General features: G+C 40.3%; 1 protein-coding gene and 2 pseudogenes across 15 annotated transcripts in view; 2 read left to right on the top strand and 1 right to left on the bottom strand.

Annotated features, from left to right (window-relative positions):
- ARFIP1 (ADP ribosylation factor interacting protein 1) overlaps positions 1-17,467 on the top strand; it is a 134,703-nt gene that overhangs the window by 30,701 nt on the left and 86,535 nt on the right. The window lies entirely within an intron of this gene.
- On the bottom strand, positions 11,799-13,109 carry LOC122467338 (annotated as a pseudogene).
- On the top strand, positions 13,321-14,306 carry LOC122467331 (annotated as a pseudogene).

The following is a 17,467-nucleotide window of genomic DNA, read 5'->3' as shown; positions in this document are numbered from 1 at the left end:
ATTTTTGAGAGACAGAGAGAGAACGTGAATGGGGGAGGGGCAGAGAGGAAGAGGGAGACACAGAACCTGAAGCAGGCTCCAGGCTCTGAGCTGTCAGCACAGAGCCCGCTGCAGGGCTCAAACCCACAAACCACAAGATCATGACCTGAGGTGAGGTCAGACGCTTAACCGACTGAGCCACCCAGGCACCCTTGATGGTCTCTTAATTTTGAACTCATTCTTTGCTCATCTACCCTCCATGTTTCAGATATTTCGTATCATATTTTACATTGTTTTATCTTGTGCTTCTCTTGACTGATTTTTTACAGATATGCTTAATTTCCTTTTTCTTTTGTGCTTTCTGTTTTTCTTACTCTTTCTTACTTATGGGTTTCGTTTTTCGCTCAGAGTCCTCCATAACGTTTCCTATAGGGCTGGTTTAGTGGTCATGAATTCTTTTAACTTTTGTCTGTCTGGGAAACTCTTTATTTCTCCTTCTATTCTGAATGATAGCCTTGCTGGATAAAGGATTCTTGGCTGCAGATTTTTCCCTTTGAGCACTTTGAATACATCATGCCATTTCCTCCTAGCCTGAAAAGTTTCTGCTGAAAAATTAGTTGATAGCCTTATGGGGTTTTTTTTTGTACATACGTAGCTATCTTCTTTTCTTTTGCAACCTTAAAAAATTTTTATCACTATTTTTTGCTATTTTAATTACTATATCCACTTGGTGTGGACCTCCTTTGGTTGAATTTGTCAGGCGAGCTCTGTGCCTCCTGAATATGGATATCTGTTTCCCTCCCCATATTCAGGAAGTTTTCAGCTGTCACTTCTTCAAATACATTTTCTGCCTCCCTTTCTCTCCCTTCCCTTCTGGGATCTGTATAATGCAAATATTAGTACGCTTGATGGAGTCACTGAGTTGTCTAAGTCTGTTGTCATTATTCAGTGTTGTTTGTCTCTCACCTGTTCACCTTGATTGCTTTCCATTACTCTGTTATCCAGGTCACTGATAATATTTCTCTGCGTCTTGTAGCCTGCTTATTCCATCTAGTATATTTTTAATTTCACTTATTGAGTTCTTCATCTCTGATGTGTTAGTTTTTATTTCTTTGTCAAGGGTTTCTGATGTCCTCTACCCTTTTCTAAAGTCCAGTGAGTATCTTTATGATCATGACTTTAAATTCCGTATCAGGTATATTACTCATTTCTGTTTCGCTTAGATCTCCTGCTGTAATTTTGTTCTGTTCTTTCATTTGGGATATATTTCTCTTTCTCCTCACTTTGTCTACCTCTCTATGTCTGTTTCTCTGTGTTAGAAAATCAGCTACCTCTTCTGCTCTTGAGAGTAGGGGCTTTATGAAGAGGTTCTGAGGTGCCCTGGAGTGCAGTGTCCCCTGTTCACCAGAACCTGGCATTTAAGTGTCTCTGAGTCACTTTTCCTTTCAGTTCAGATATTTGCGCTGACTCTCTGCCTGTTGAGGGCTGTGCTTGCTGTCTGTGATGTTAGTAAGACCCAGGCAGGCTGGCTCTGGGGGACCTGGCCACAGAAGGGCTCAGGGAGCAGGGCCACAGCATTAGCAAAAATTGTGCTTAGTGCAGGATCAAGGCCATCAGGCTTGGAATGGACGAGTCTCTGGAGAACTTGTGGAGACATACTGCTAGCAGGTTAGGTATCAAGTATCCATGCAGCATCCCTTCCTGGAGGTGGCTCTGTTTATGCTGGTGGCAGAGGAGGGAAATGGCACCGGGTAGCTCTTTTGTTCCTAGAGAAGTCCCCCCAACACACTCCCTTCCAGCTGGCCCAGCTGACTTTTAAAGCTCTAGCCTTCCAAGTCCTGCTGGCTGTCCAAACTCACAGAATTAAGCCCCTCTGGTTTTCAAGGCAAGATGTTACAGGAATTCATTTTCCCCTTACGGGCTGCCTGGCATTTTGCCCCTCTCTGTGGCAGCAGCTCCCTCCCTCCTGTGGGCAGCTCCAGACCCGTTTCTGCCTTTCTTAACCTCTCCAATGTGGCTTTTCTACATGTAGTTGTGGACTTTGTTCTGAGTCTTCAGATCAGTCTCTGGTTTATTTACTAGGATGTGAGTGATATCTAGTTGTAAATGTGGGACAGGATGATCCTAGAGTCCTCTTACTCCACCAGTTTCCCAAGCCTTTCTCGTCTGTGGGATATTTTTTTTCAAAAGCTCCCTAGTTCTAAGATGCAGAGAAGGTTGAGAATCATTGGCATATGTGAATGAAACATTCCGTGCTTCTCAGGGCTTTGCTGTATACTCTTTAGAAATGAAACACCAACAATAAAACCTTTATTAGGTACTTTTATGTTAATTTATCTCCAATTCGACCCACTGAAAGGGTTTAAGAAACTAGTACTGAGCTTGCACTTTTTTGGTCGTAGAATATATTAACTCTCCAGGTCAGTTCTAGCCTCCTTGTTTTGGTTTTGCATTTCTCTTCATGTTACAAGGCTAATTCTGCTTTTCGGGTGCATTCTAGCACATAATGGATCAAGACAATCACTTACTATAAAATAAATGCACTTTGGGGTGCCTGGGTGGCTCAGTTAGTTAAGCATCTGACTCAATTTCGGCTCAGGTCATGATCTCAAGGTTTGTGAGATCAAGCCCTACATCGGGCTCTGGACTGACAGTGTGGAGCCTGCTTGGTATTCTTTCTCTCTCTCTTTCTTTGTTCCTCCTCCACTAGAACACTTACTGTCTCTGTCTCTTTCTCAAAATAAATAAATAGACTTAAAAAAATAATAGATGCACTTTTACTGTTAGTATGTACAGCACTATCACAATCACATGTAGTATTAAATGCTCAGCTTTGATCGTCTCCTAAAATAGGAGTATGAATTTACAATGTATTTGGAATTACCAAGGAAGGAAAGAAAAGGAGCATGACTTTGTGGTTGCTTTATCAAATAAAAAGTGAATAAAATGTGTTCACCTTTTTGTTCACAAATATAGTAATAAACCTAACCTCCTGTAGATATGTAGTTCTTTTGCATGAGGATGATTTTTGATCGTCTCCAAAGAAATAACATAATTGGGGGTGTGATATACATATATTGGATTTAAAAAAATTTTTTTAAATTTATATCTCCACATTCTTTCTTTCTTTTTTTTTTTTTTAATAATTTATTGTCAAGTTAGCTAACATATAGTATATACAGTGTGCTCTTGCTTCCTGGATAGATTCCTGTGATTCATCACTTACATAAAACACGCAGTGCTCATCCCAACAGGTGCACTCCTCAATGCCCACCTTCCAGTTTCCCCCTCTCCCCTTTCCCCCCTCCCCCCCCCCCCCCCGCCCCTGTCAACCCTCAGTTTGTTCTGTGTATTTAAGAGTCTCTTATGGTTTGCCTCCTTTGTTTGAAACTATTTTTTCCCCTTCCCTTCCCCCATGGTCTTCTGTTAAGTTTCTCAAATTCCACATATCAGCATTGTTTCTAAAGATTGAACTATATAATGTGTGTGTCCATACTTATTTTCTGACTTGGAAATAATTTGGTGCTGGCTGGAGCAGGTTTGTACTGACCTGTAAGAGCTGTTTGTTAAATTTCCAAGAATTTTATAAGCCAGCTGTTAAATACAGACATTATATAAAAATTAAGATTTATAAACTTAAAATATATATATTAAAAACAGTAAATACTTAAAACTTGTCAGTTCCTAAATATTTTACTATTAACTGTACTCTTGAGGTTATTTGTGTCTGTGGTATTTCTCTGGTAGAAATACTATATAATGATATGCTACTGCACATCTCATCCCATCTCTGGAATCAGTGAGGTCATGTTGGAAGCTTGAAATTGGCCATAGTGAGAGCATTGACACCCTGAAAATTAATGCAGAGAAGCCTCAATAAAATGGAGGTAGAGGCCAGAAGGGGGGGCTCTCATGCCCTACCACTCATCATCAATTGTAGACCCCAACAGGGAGAGAGTACCTTCCTGATAAGAACAACCTATGCTTCACTACCCCAGCGGAAAGATTTTTCTTGTTGCCCAGCAACAGCCCAGCCAATGAGAGACTGTCACAACTCAGCCAATGAAAAGCCACTAAGACCCCCAGTTTATTTCAGTAGACTTTTTGTATATAACAGCCCCTCCTAACTCCCCCCCCCCCTTTTTCAATAAAAGAATGTTCCTCTTCTTTGTTCTCTGGACTTGCCCATATTTTAGCTATGTTTTTGCTTGTAGCTTACATGTTCTGAATTGCAGTCCTCTGCTATTCCTGAATAAATTCATTTTGCTGGTAAAGTAACTGGATCTTTTATTTTTAAGGTAACATCATGGAAATGGACAAACATCACAAATTAGGGCTTTTAAAAAATTATTATTTTTAATTTGGAGAACTGGTTGTTAAACATTCACAAGGCACAGTATTGGAAGCATCTTTCTTTTATTCAGTTAATGCCTACTGTGGGGTAGGTACTCTTTATCAGTTGTTTGAATATATCTTCCCTTAAGTATTATTTAAGATGTATATATTTTCTTAATTTTATACATGAGAAATATAAGATTAACAAAGATCACAAAACAACTATATTGTCGATATGGTGTTTTAACTTAAGTCTCTCATTTCAAAGTCCTTACCCTTCTCATTATATCATGCTGTTTTTCTGATGCTTTGGAATATGTTTTTAAAGAGGTAACATTTGAGCTGAGCCTTAAATTATGGGCAGGATTTTACTAGATTTGAAGATGAAAGAACATTTTAAACATTGGAAACCATGTGAGCAAATGTTTGCAGATTTCATTCCAGAAATGGCAGGTAGATTTATTGGTAGAAGCTCTTTAGAAGGGTAAAAGTTAAGAGAAATAAAGCCTGAAAATTGATTGGACCCTATTGTGGAGGACCTTGTCTTAGTCCATTCTGGCTGCTATAACAGAACAGATTAGGTGGATTTTAAACAACAGAAATTTATTTTTCACAATTCTGGAGATTGGAAGTTCAAGATCAGGTGCCAGCAAAGTTCAGTTCTGGTGAAAGCCCTCTTCTAGGGAGCTCTCTTGGGCCTCTAAGAACACTAATTCCATCCATCCTTTCAAAGGACCTTCTAAAGGACTCACCTCCTAATATCACATTGGGTAATAGGATTTTAACATGTGAATTTGGGAAGTGGTGGATACAAACACTCAGACCTTTGCAAACCTTAAATGACATGGATCTTAGAAGAGATTCTAACTTTATTTCTAAAGGACATAATCCTCAAAGCCTTTTGTATAATTATTTTGAGTATTTAATTTAAATTCAAATTCAAATTAAATTTAAATTTAAATTCAAATTCAGTTTCAGTTTAAAGCATGAGTGAAGTGGGGCGCCTGGGTGGCTCAGTCGGTTGAGCGTCCGGCTTCTTCTTAGGTCATGATCTCACGGTCTGTGAGTTCGAGCCCTGCGTCGGGCTCTGTGCTGACAGCTCAGAGCCTGGAGCCTGTTTCCGATTCTGTGTCTCCCTCTCTCTCTGCCCCTCCCCTGTTCACGCTCTGTCTCTCTCTGTCTCAAAATAAATAAACGTTAAAAAAAAAAAAAAAAAGAAAAAAAAAAGAAAGCATGAGTGAAGTACCGTGAACGGATTTTGTCCTGGAAGATGGCATGGAGTTTTTGGTGTTGAGCCCCTGCCAATTTATGTATTGGCTATTAATTTTCACTTCTATAATTAATGTTTTGTAAATGATGTTTCTAAAAGTAGGTCATTCTTTGTGGATAAGTGAATAGATAATAGATGGAATATTTATATATTTTTTTGGCAAATGACTATTCCTATTAACCTCATTTATGGCATAAAGTGGTATTAGTTTATCATACTTTTCATTTTCAGAACATTTGTTATAAACTAAAACAACACATGGTTTTACTGCTATAATTTTATCTGCTGTGTCTGTATCATTAACTATTTGTCTCTCCTCCCCCGTCTCTTTTGCAGTGTTCTTTGCCTTTTAATGTTCCATTGGATGTTCCTCTTCAGTTTCTCTTGTCACTCTTATCAATTCATGCCATCTACATCTACATCCCTGGATTGATAACTCCCAGATTTATGTCTTCATTCTGAGACTCTAGACCTGATTTTGAAATTTCTAATGTACTAGTGGACTTGGATACCCCACAAACATCTTAAATTCAGAACATCTACAACAGAACTCATTTTCTGACCTTCCCAAAGGCAAATAAACCTCCACTTTTCCCACTTTGTTGAGTGACATGGTGGTCTTTCTAACTGTCCAAGCCCCAAATTGGGCATGGGTCAGGAGGAGGCATAGGTCATCCTAGATGTTTCTTCCTTTCTTATTTTCAGCAATCTCATCACTCTGTAAGTCTCTTCTGACTTTTAAATAACTCTTGAATCTACTTTTTTCCATTCCCATAACCTTAATTTAGATCATTATTATTTCTTAGTAGAACTGTGAAATAGTGTCTTAAATAGTTTTCTGTGTGCGGTCTTTCCTACTTTCCCTTCAGTCTAACCTCCCACTAGATCAACAATAATTGATCAGGTTCTCCTGCTACTTTTTCCTTATCCCTTTCAAGATGAAGTCCAAGCTGTCTGGCATTATGAAGCCCATCATGAGAGGCTGCTGCATACTTTTCTAGCCTCATTATTATTATTATTTTAAAAACTTCTAATTTTGGTGTGCTGGGTGGCTCAGTCTTTTAAGTGTCTGATTCTTAATTTTGACTCAGGTCATGATCTCATCATCTTGTGATCTCATGGCTCTTGTAAGATCGAGCCCCATGTCAGACTTCACACTATCAGTGTAGATTCTCTCTTCTTTCTGCCCCTCTCCAACTCATGTGCACACATGCACTATCAATCTGTCTCTCAAACTAAATAAGTAAACACTAAAAAAATTCTAATTTTGATAAGATTTCGTACTGAAAACTTAAACTCTTTACCCAGATTCACTAACTATTGTTTTGTCCCATTTAATTTAACATTTTTTCTCTTGGTATATACAACTTCTTTTTTGAACCATTTGAGAGTGATTTGCAGACGTCATGTGCCTTTCTTCCTAAGAACAACTTTCTCTTATATAACCTCAATATATTTATCAAAATTAGAAAATGTAATTAAAAAATAGATACTGTGCTATTGTTTAATCCACAGTTGTTCTGATAACATGCTCTACAGCTGTTTTTTCCCTTGTTTGTGAACCAATCCATATTGTACATCATACTTAGCTGTCATTTAAGACTCTTCTTATGTACAACATTCATCTATTTTTGTTTCTTATGAGCTTAAGCTTTTTAAATGTACAGGACAGTTTTTGTACTATTTCCTTGATTTTCTTAAAAAATTTTTTAATGTTTATTTTTGAGAGAGAAAGTGAGCATGAGTGGGGGAGGGGCACAGAGAAAGAGGGAGACAGAAGATCTGAAGCAGGCTCCCTGCTGACCGTGCAAAACCCAGAGTGGGGCTTGAACCCACAAATTGTGAGATCATGACCTGAGCCGAAGTCCTATGCTCAACCGACTGAGCCACCCAGGCGCCCCTCCTTGATTTTTGATGTTTATTATTATTTCCTTCCTATTGCTTGCTTTGAATTTAATTCGCTCCTTTTTTTATTTTCTTAAGGTACAACCTTAGATCGTTGGTTTAAGATCTTCTATTCAAATGTAAGCATGTAAAGCTATAATTGCTCTCTAAGCATTGATTTAGGAGCATCACACGAACATTGTTGTTTTTCTTATCATTTCAGTTCAACATATTTTCTTTCATAATTTTTTCTTTGTCCCATTAATTACTTAGATGTGTTATTTAATTTCCGAATTTTGGCGAGGGGGCAGTTCATGGATATCTTACTATGATTGATTGTAAATTAATTCCCCTGTGTTCAGAGTACATACTCTGTATGGTTTTAGTATTTTAAAATTTAATTTATTGAGGCTTGTTTATGCCCCTAAATGTGATCTGTTTTGCTAAACATGTCATGTTCATGTGAAAATGTATATCCTGCCATTACTGAGTCTACTATAAATAGTAGACAAGGTGGCTGATAGTGTTCAGATCTGCTGTGTCTATGCAAATTTTCTTTGTCTAGTTCTTTTAATTGCTATGAGAGTAGTGGTAAAATCTCTAATTGTGATTATGGACTTGTGTGTCTCTCCCTTTAATTCTGTCAGTGTTTATTTCATTTATTTTGAAGCTCTGTTATTGGGACCAACGTACACATTTCTGATTGTTATATATCCCTGATGAACTGATCCTTGTATCATTATGAGATGTCCCTCTTAGCTCTGGTAATGAAGAGAAGGCTTTCTTCATATCTGTTTTAGTCAGGTATTAATAAAGCTGCATTGACTTTGTAGGTCACCATCGTCTCTTGCTTAGATTATTCTGTTAGCCTCCTGATTGTTCTCTTTGCTTCTGCCTTTGCTCACTTTTGGTTTAATTCAACACAGCAGGAAAAGCGTGATCCTTTTAAAACACAAGTCAGATCATTTCATTCTTATGTTCAGAACCCTAAAGTGGCTTCTTGTTTCACTGAAAATAAAATCCAAAGCTCTTATGATGGTCTCTAAAGCCACACATGTTCTTGCCACTGGCTGCCTCTTGACATTTCCTGCTCTTCTTCCCTTGCCCTCCCTCAAGCCACCCGGCCTTCTTGTCTTTGCTTGAAAAGCTGAGCTGCTTCTCACTGTCTCGTCTTTGTATTTACTACTCCCTCTGTCTGGAATGCTTTACTCCAAAATAATTGTATGGCTTTCTTCCTCACTTTATTCAGGTCTTAACAAAAATATTAAAACTTCTGAAGTTTTCCCTGATATATGTGCACATATACATGCCCATTAGCACTTACAACTGTATGACATATATATTTATTTGTTTTTTCCCCCAACTAGAATGTAAGGTTTATGAGGGTGGAGAGTCTTGTCTGTTTTGTTCACCATTTCTGTCCTGTGTCCCGTGTCCTGTTTGAAATTGTACCTGGCACATTAGAGAGCTCAGTAAGTTAGTTGAACCCGTGAGTATATGAATGAGTAATCACCATTCTAACCAATTTGCTTTACTTGCAGTTTCTAGACTATACCAACTTCTTTTCCACTATGCTCCTATTATTCCGTCTATTTAGAATCTTTTCTTTACTGTGTCCCCCTCTGTTACCCCACAAGATCCAGCTTAGATACCACTTCTGATTCCCTCTTGGTGTTCACCACATTGTTAAGTGCTTCCTTCTGGTATTCACCACATTGTATTATAATTATTTCCTAAATATACAATACACTTTAAATTTCTGTAAGCCCAAGACCTTATTTCTATTTTTATTTTATCCCTTGCACATTGCCTAGAAGATAGTAAATACTTGTTGAATCACCAGCTGTTTCTAGGAGGAAGAGGAGTAAGAACTTTCTTACAGCTTGAAAAAGTGATGACTGTTTAGATAGCTAATCTTAGTCATGAAGATTGGATTAGAAACCAAAGAACCTAGTGTCTCTTATTTGCAAGAAGCAGACACTTAACTCCAGCAGCCACGAATAATCCAGGTGTATTGTAAGAATGTAGTAGTAGTGAGGAAAATAGGAATCTCAAAAGAATCCAAGATGACAAGAACATTCAGGATGCTAGTGGAAAAAGGAATGTCTTTTCAAGAGATGATGCTGGGAAAACTGGATTATCCACATGCAAAAGAATGAAGTTGGACACTTATACACAGAGTAGCTCAAAATGGATCAAAGATCTAAATGTAAGACCTAAAACCATATAACTCTTAAAAAGAAAACCTTCATGACATTGGATTTGGCAAATTTTTCCTGAATATGGTACCAGAAGCACTGGAAACAAAAGTAAAAATAGACAAATTGACTACATCAAAACTGGAAATTTCTATGCATCAAAGGATACAATGATCAGAGTGGAAAGGCAGCCTATGGAATGGGAGAAAATATTGGCAAACCATATATCTGATGTAGTTAATACCAGAATATAGAAAGAACTCCTGTAACTCAAAATAAAAACACACCCCGATTAAAAAACTGAGCAAAGGACTTAAATAGACATTTCTCCAAACATGATATGCACATGGCCAACAAGCATCTGAAAAGGTGCTTGATAGCACTAATCAGAGAAATGTAAGTCAAAACCACAATGAGGTGTTGCCTCTTAGTTATTAGGATAGTTACAACCAAAAAACTGGTAAATAGTGCTGGTGAATATATGAAGTAATTGGAACTTTTGTGTACTGTTGGCGGGAATATAAAATGACACAACTATTATGGAAAACAGTATGCTGTTTCTTCCAGAATTTAAACATAGAATTACCATATGATCTAGTAATCCCACTTCTGGGTATATTTCCCAAAGAATTGGAAACAGAACCTTGAAGAGATACCTACATACCCGTGTTTATAGACTCATTATTCACAATAGCCAAGAGGTAGAAGCAACCTAAGCATCCATTGTTGAATGAATGGATAAATAAAATGTGGTGTATACATACAATGGGATATTCATCTTTAAAAAGGAGAAATTCTGGTGCATGTTACAATCTAGATGAATCTTGACATTGTGCTAAATGAAATAGGCCAGTCACAAAGTCAAATACTATATGATTTCATTGATACAAGGTATCCAGAGTAGTCACATTCACAGAAACAGAAAGTAGGATGATACTTGCCAAGGGCTTGGGGGAGAGGGGAATGGAGAGTTGTTGTTTAATGTGTGTAGAGTTTCAGTTTTGTAAGATGAAGAAGTTCTGGAGATTGGTTGTTCAACAGTGTGAATACATTTAATAGTACTGAACTATACACTTAGAAATGGTTAAGATGGTAAATTTTATGGTATGTGTTTTTATCACAATTCTGTCTATCTATGTATCTATTTATATATGTATGTATGTGTGTATTTATTTATTTTCCTTTGGGGGAGTTTATTTCCCGGTTAGAAAAGGAGCAGGGTCAGGTTCTTGGGCATTCTAGGCTCAGGCTTGACAGGGGAGGTAAGGGGAGGGGGAGGCACAGGGGTGGGCTCCCACTGTGTCCACTTGGTCCCACAGTTGTCCTGGCTGGATCCGGAGAGGGCATGTCAGGGACGGTGGCACCAAGCCTGGGGGCAGAGGTGGCAGGCCAGGGGGCCCAGAGGATGGCACATATGGAGACACTGACAGGCCAGGCACACGACTCCAGGCTGGCAGGCCCAGGTGGGATAAGTAAGGCTCGGCCACTGACCTTGTCCAGAGGGGGCTGTCTGCTGGGACCATGGGCTCCGGCACTGCCCGCTGGGACAGAGAAAGCAGGGGCGTCAGGACACCTGGCCTCCTAGGTTAGAATGGAGACTACTTCAGTTTTGGCAGTTTGGCTTTCCCCAAGCCCCTGGAGCTGTCCCCACAGCCCTGGCTCAGGGAGGGGGGCTGGCTAATCCCCGGCAGGCAGGAGAGCAACAGCAGCACGTCCCACACACCTCCCCAGGGCCTCAGGAATTGCCGATGGGGCTGGGACGGGGGAGATCATGTGCTCATGGGGACGTGGGAGGTTAGAGGTTAGTGACGGCCCCCACAGCACATGTTCTACATGTTAAGGCATCATGGTTAGATGGTTACTAACAGTGTTGGATTAATTGACTGGACACAGGTGAAAGCTGGAAGGTGGCTGGCCCCCAGGAAGCCTCCAGTTATGCACCCCACCCCATTCCCACCCTGGAAGAAGAGAAAGAACAGGATTCAGGGCAACTGCAAAGGCCCACAAGGATCTGAGCACCCCATGAGATTCCCTTGGAAAAGCCGGGACCTCAGATCAGGCTAGGACAGGTAGGGGAACCTGAAGGTATGGAAGGGAAGGTGGAGACCTGGGCTGGAGGCTCCCTCTCTCCTCTACCCCCCAGCACAGGCAGAAGCAGCAAGGCGAGACCACCAAGGAGACTTCCATTCCTTTTTGATGGTAAGTTTCCACTCCCAAGACAGGTGGTCAGTCTTATCGTCGTCTGTGAAGCGAGACTTGATGTTGTAGCTGTCATGAGTCAGCATACCCTTGGGCGCCTCCTCCATGGAGGCCAGAAGCTCATACTCCTCTGCCTGGGGACCATAGCTTTCCATCAGGTACCAGGTGGTCGATGTTGTCAATCTTGACGCCTTTCCTGTACGTGTGCTGGATGTATTTCATGCCAGACACAGTCTCCCAGTTCACATCTGGTATTCCATCCCCTCCTTCGGCACAAAGGACTGCTTCTTGAAGCTCTCCAGATCACTTATCAGGTCCAGCTCCAGAAGACCCAGGGCTGTAACTGCACACCAGGATCAGGCGGGTCACAGCAACACTGGGGATTTTGGGGTCAGCAGACACAGCTACGTGGCCCAACAGGGCCTCCTTGTACTTGCGCAGACTCTCGTCATCCTTGTCCAGCTCCTGGATCTCTTGGATCCCCTTCTGGGTGGGGGGGGGCTTATGGTTGACCACGTGTTCATCCTCCTCATTTTCAGCCGCAGTCTGTGCTAGCCACTGAGCTATGGGTTCCTGCTCAGCCATGCTCACACCTAGCTGACTCGGACACTGGAGGCTTGACCACGCTACTCTCATGCTCCCTCCTGCACAGAATCCACCACAATTTTAAAAAAAGAATCTAAGAACAGAAGATTTTCATAAGGTCATACTTCAGAAAGGAAGAACTGGACACATAACATTGTCAATAAACTTTGACAAGCTTGATTAACACTTGTGAGCTAGCGTTTGGGAATGTTTAAGCTGTGACCTGTCATCTGCATAATTCTCCTCTTTGCTTTTCTTTTCCACTCATTTGTCTTCCAATACCCCCATTGACTAATTCTCTAAGCATCCCTTATTTACCCTTCAGAAAGAGTCTGATTAGCTCAGGACATTTCTCTTTCCTCTATTGGGCAATACTTTTCTAACCGGCCCTTCTCTTAGCTTGTGACCTGTGGATCAGCCAGCCTGTGTCAGGGGCTCTTCTTTGTTTCAATTACTGGGCACCCCTTAATTGGGGACTATGAAAGAAACAGTTTCTCTTAGTAGAGACCAGTGAATTTCTGTAAATTTATGCATAAAGTAGCCAGATATCCCCTAAACAAGACATTTCAAGCTCTTTTAAAATAGATACTATTTTCGGGCACCTGGGTGGCTCAATCTGTGAAGCAAGTCTGACTTCAGCTTAGGTCATGATCTTGCAGTTTGTGAGTTCCAGCTCTGCATTGGGCTGTCTGCTGTCAGCACAGATCCCACTTCAGATCCTCTGTTCCCCTTTCTCTCTGCCCTCCACCCTGCTCACGCTCTCTGTCTGTCTCAAAAATAAATAAAATACTTAAAAAAAAAATAGAATAGGTACTACCTTAGTAATAAGGAGCTCTCTCCTTTTCTCCACCATTATGGTGCAGCTGACCATTCCTCACCAGGTCTTCTCACAAGACTTTCAGGAACAGACAATTCCTTGCCAAGAAATAAAAGCAGAATTGTCCCATCTGCCTGTGGATTCAGATGAAAACTGGTAATAAAATCAGGTACAACTCCAAACGGTGGCATTGGAGGAGAACCAAGCTGGGTCTATAAGGGATCGCACGTGAGATGGCACACATATTTATGCTGCCTGAAGGTCATGTGTTCTGTCCCATCCTTCTGTAAACCTCCCTACTACCTGAACAGCAGATGTTTTATCAGAGAAATGATTTTTCTCTGTTACTATGCTTCTATACCATAGGTTGGTTCAGTTATAAATATGTGAGACCTTTCGATTGAAAAAAAAAAAAATAGAATAGTAATAAGGAGGATATAGTGGATGCTGTGGTGCGTAGCCCATTTACTCCCTTTGGAACTAAAGCCCTCATTCCAAGAGTATTGCTTGCTGAGGGCTCATAGCTGAGTCTTCCCAGGAATTGCCTCTGCCAATGACAGTTGCCTTGTCCATGGTTATACCCCTAGAGGATAGCCTGCACCTAGTGGTAGAGATGTGGGGGTACAAGGGCCTGGCCGCCTTGCCTTAATTTGGACAACTGTAAAGAGCCATCTCAGCTTCAGCACTCCCTGTGGTATTGGCCAACACATATAATGTTACAATAGCATTGCTGTTCTATCCAGTCTTACTGGCCTCTACTGAAGTACTTTACTGGAGATCTCTCCAGTACCTGTCTGAATGCAAACTTCTCTTTCACATCTATTTCAGAGACTCTTTCCCTTGGAATCCCCTCTAAAGTGGAAGAGTTTTGTTTTCCCTTTTTAAACTTTTGGAATCTTCTCTAATTTATTTTTTCCTTTACTTGCAAGCCTTAAGTAAGATTTAGTTTTACTGATTCCTCACTTGTTTGAAGTCTGTGATAAGATGAACTCTGAAATAAGACTTTTTAAAAAAATCAGTATTTGGGGGGGGCACCTAAGGTGGCACAGTCAGTTGAGCCTCTCTTGATTTTGGCTCAGGTCATGATGCCAGGGTCATGGGATTGAGCCCCATGTTGGGCTCCGTGCAGAGCATGGATCCGCTTGGGATTTTGTCTCTCTCTCTAAAATAAAATAATTAAAAATAAATTTAAAAATCAGTAGTTTTTATAATATATTTAGGAATGCAAGGAAATAAGTTTTTTGGTAAATGTTTTAATGTTTAATTAAATGATTAATGTTTAAATGTGTAAGGATTTTGCATTATTTTGAAAGTTCTTTTTTCATTGGCCTAACCAAATAGTATTTCAGTTTGACATTTTAGTCTTTCATTATAACTGTCTCAAAATAATTAAAGTGCACTAATTTTGAAATATTGATAATTAACTTTTTTTTCTGTTCCACACGTTTCCCCCTGGTTTGTTTTACTACAGTGATATCCACAAGAAGTAACAAATGTGTTATTCTGTACTCCTTGGGTGGGACAAAGGAGAGAGTGGATGTGGAGCACAAATGCATAATGATTATTTTAACACCTTCCCAACTACAAATCTGACTTTTGGTGTAATTCATGGCACTCCTTGCCGTTCAGTAAACATTTATTGAGAACCTTTTGCTTGCCAAATCCTGGGCTAATCTCTGAGCACACAGATATGGCTAAGAGTGTCTCCATCCTCAAGGACCTTACTTTATTCACTCAGATCTTTGTTCTTTTGCCCTAGGAATACAAACAGGGATACAAGGATGTAGAGATAGTCCATTTTTGTGCCAGATAGTATAAACATTATTAGGTATAAGATTTATCGTGATAAAAAGGTTTGTATAACGAGTAGAATGTAACATAAATGAGGATCTACGGGAAGCAGAACATTTCTGGAGCTGCCAAGAAATAGAGATTTGGCCTAGAATGACCCTAGGATTTATGTTATCCGTAACTATTCCGGTAGGTTTGGTATTAGAGGGTCCTAAAGAAAGAGGAGCACACACTTGCTGTTCTAGGTATTTATTAAAGAGTCTAGTTGGGCTCCCAAACTAAATCAGTGGTGCTTTTCCCCAGAGCAGTGACTACCTTATTTGTTTTTTATATTCTCTAGAATTTAGTAAGAATGCCTCACACATAACAAGCCTTCACTAAATGTTGGGTAAATTTGTCTACACCAGTGTTTTTCAAAGTGTGGCTTGGAGGCCCTAGAGGTCCCCAGGAATATTCCAGGGAGTCTACAAGGTAAAACTTTGAAACGTTACTGAGAAGACATTTGAATTGTTTGCATTTTTCATTGTTGTGTCGTTTGCACTGATGGTGCACAAGAATAGGTAAATAACACTGCTGGTGTCTTAGCAGGAATCAAGGTGGTTGTCCCAAGCTGTAGGAGTAGTCATATTCTAGACCATTATGTACTTGCATTGAAAAAAAATTACCAGGGCACCTAGGTGGCTCAGTCAGTTAAGCGTCCGACGTCGGTGCAGGTCATGATCTCACGGCTTGTGAGTTCGAGCCCCATGTCGGGCTCTGTGCTGACAGCTCAGAGCCTGGAGCATCTTCAGATTCTGTGTTTCTCTCTGTGTCTCTCTGCCCCTCCCCTACTGACACTCTGTCTCTCAAAAATAAATAAACATTAAAAAAATTTTTTTTTAATTACCAACTTCACTTAAGAATGTTTTCAGTGAAGCAGTAAAAGTTTTCAATCTTATTAAGCCTTTTTAACATTCTGTGGGACAAAATGGGAAGTATGTATAAAGCACTCTTGCTGCATGACAAGGGTAGCTGAACTAACTGCAGAAGCAAACTGTGGCTATATTCAGACTTGGTTATTTAGGAGACATACTTTTGGAAAACCTGTTACTGTAAGTAAAATAATGGACATTATTTTTTGCCAGCGGTCAAATTCAAGTTTTCCAGCAAAAATTAGAATTTTGGAAAATTTGAATCCAAAGACTGTTTTTGATAAAAATCAGATATAAAAGTAAGACTTTTTATTATATAAGGAACTGTGTCAATATTTAGATGATATGTGTAAGTCATCAAACCAATGTTTTCTTTTTCTTTTTTTTTTTTTTTTTTAATTTTTTTTTTCAACATTTATTTATTTTTGGGACAGAGAGAGACAGAGCATGAACGGGGGAGGGGGCAGAGAGAGAGGGAGACACGGAATCGGAAACAGGCTCCAGGCTCCGAGCCATCAGCCCAGAGCCTGACGCGGGGCTCGAACTCCCGGACCGCGAGATCGTGACCTGGCTGAAGTCGGACGCTTAACCGACTGCGCCACCCAGGCGCCCCCCAAACCAATGTTTTCTAAATGACCAATGCATGATGGTACCAAATCATGCATATGTGAAAGACACATTCAAAGTACAGGGTAGACCGAGGGATTTTAATGCTATAGATTATGAAAGATGTTCATCATTATGGTATCATGCTTTTATATTCCACATTGTAGTTAACTTTTTTTTTTAATATATGAAATTTATTGACAAATTGGTTTCCATACAACACCCAGTGCTCATCCCAAAAGGTGCCCTCCTCAATACCCATCACCCACCCTCCCCTCCCTCCCACCCCCCATCAACCCTCAGTTTGCTCTCAGTTTTTAACAGTCTCTTATGCTTTGGCTCTCTCCCACTCTAACCTCCCTTTTTTTTTTTTTTCCCTTCCCCTCCCCCATGGGTTCCCGTTAAGTTTCTCAGGATCCACATAAGAGTGAAACCATATGGTCTCTGTCTTTCTCTGTATGGCTTATTTCACTTAGCATCACACTCTCCAGTTCCATCCACGTTGCTACAAAAGGCCATATTTCATTTTTTCTCATTGCCACGTAGTATTCCATTGTGTATATAAACCACAATTTCTTTTTAAAAATTTTTTTCAACGTTTATTTATTTTTGGGACAGAGAGAGACAGAGCATGAACGGGGGAGGGGCAGAGAGAGAGGGAGACACAGAATCAGAAACAGGCTCCAGGCTCTGAGCCATCAGCCCAGAGCCTGACACGGGGCTCGAACTCCCGGACCACGAGATCGTGACCTGGCTGAAGTTGGACGCTTAACCGACTGCGCCACCCAGGCGCCCCAGAACCACAATTTCTTTATCCATTCATCAGTTGATGGACATTTCGGCTCTTTCCATAATTTGGCTATTGTTGAGAGTGCTGCTATGAACATTGGGG

The sequence above is a fragment of the Prionailurus bengalensis genome, chromosome B1, assembly GCF_016509475.1.
Source record: "Prionailurus bengalensis isolate Pbe53 chromosome B1, Fcat_Pben_1.1_paternal_pri, whole genome shotgun sequence".
Classification (NCBI taxonomy): Eukaryota; Metazoa; Chordata; class Mammalia; order Carnivora; family Felidae; genus Prionailurus; species Prionailurus bengalensis.
The sequence above is the reverse complement of the archived record's forward strand: the minus strand, read 5'-3'. Positions and strand labels throughout refer to the sequence as shown.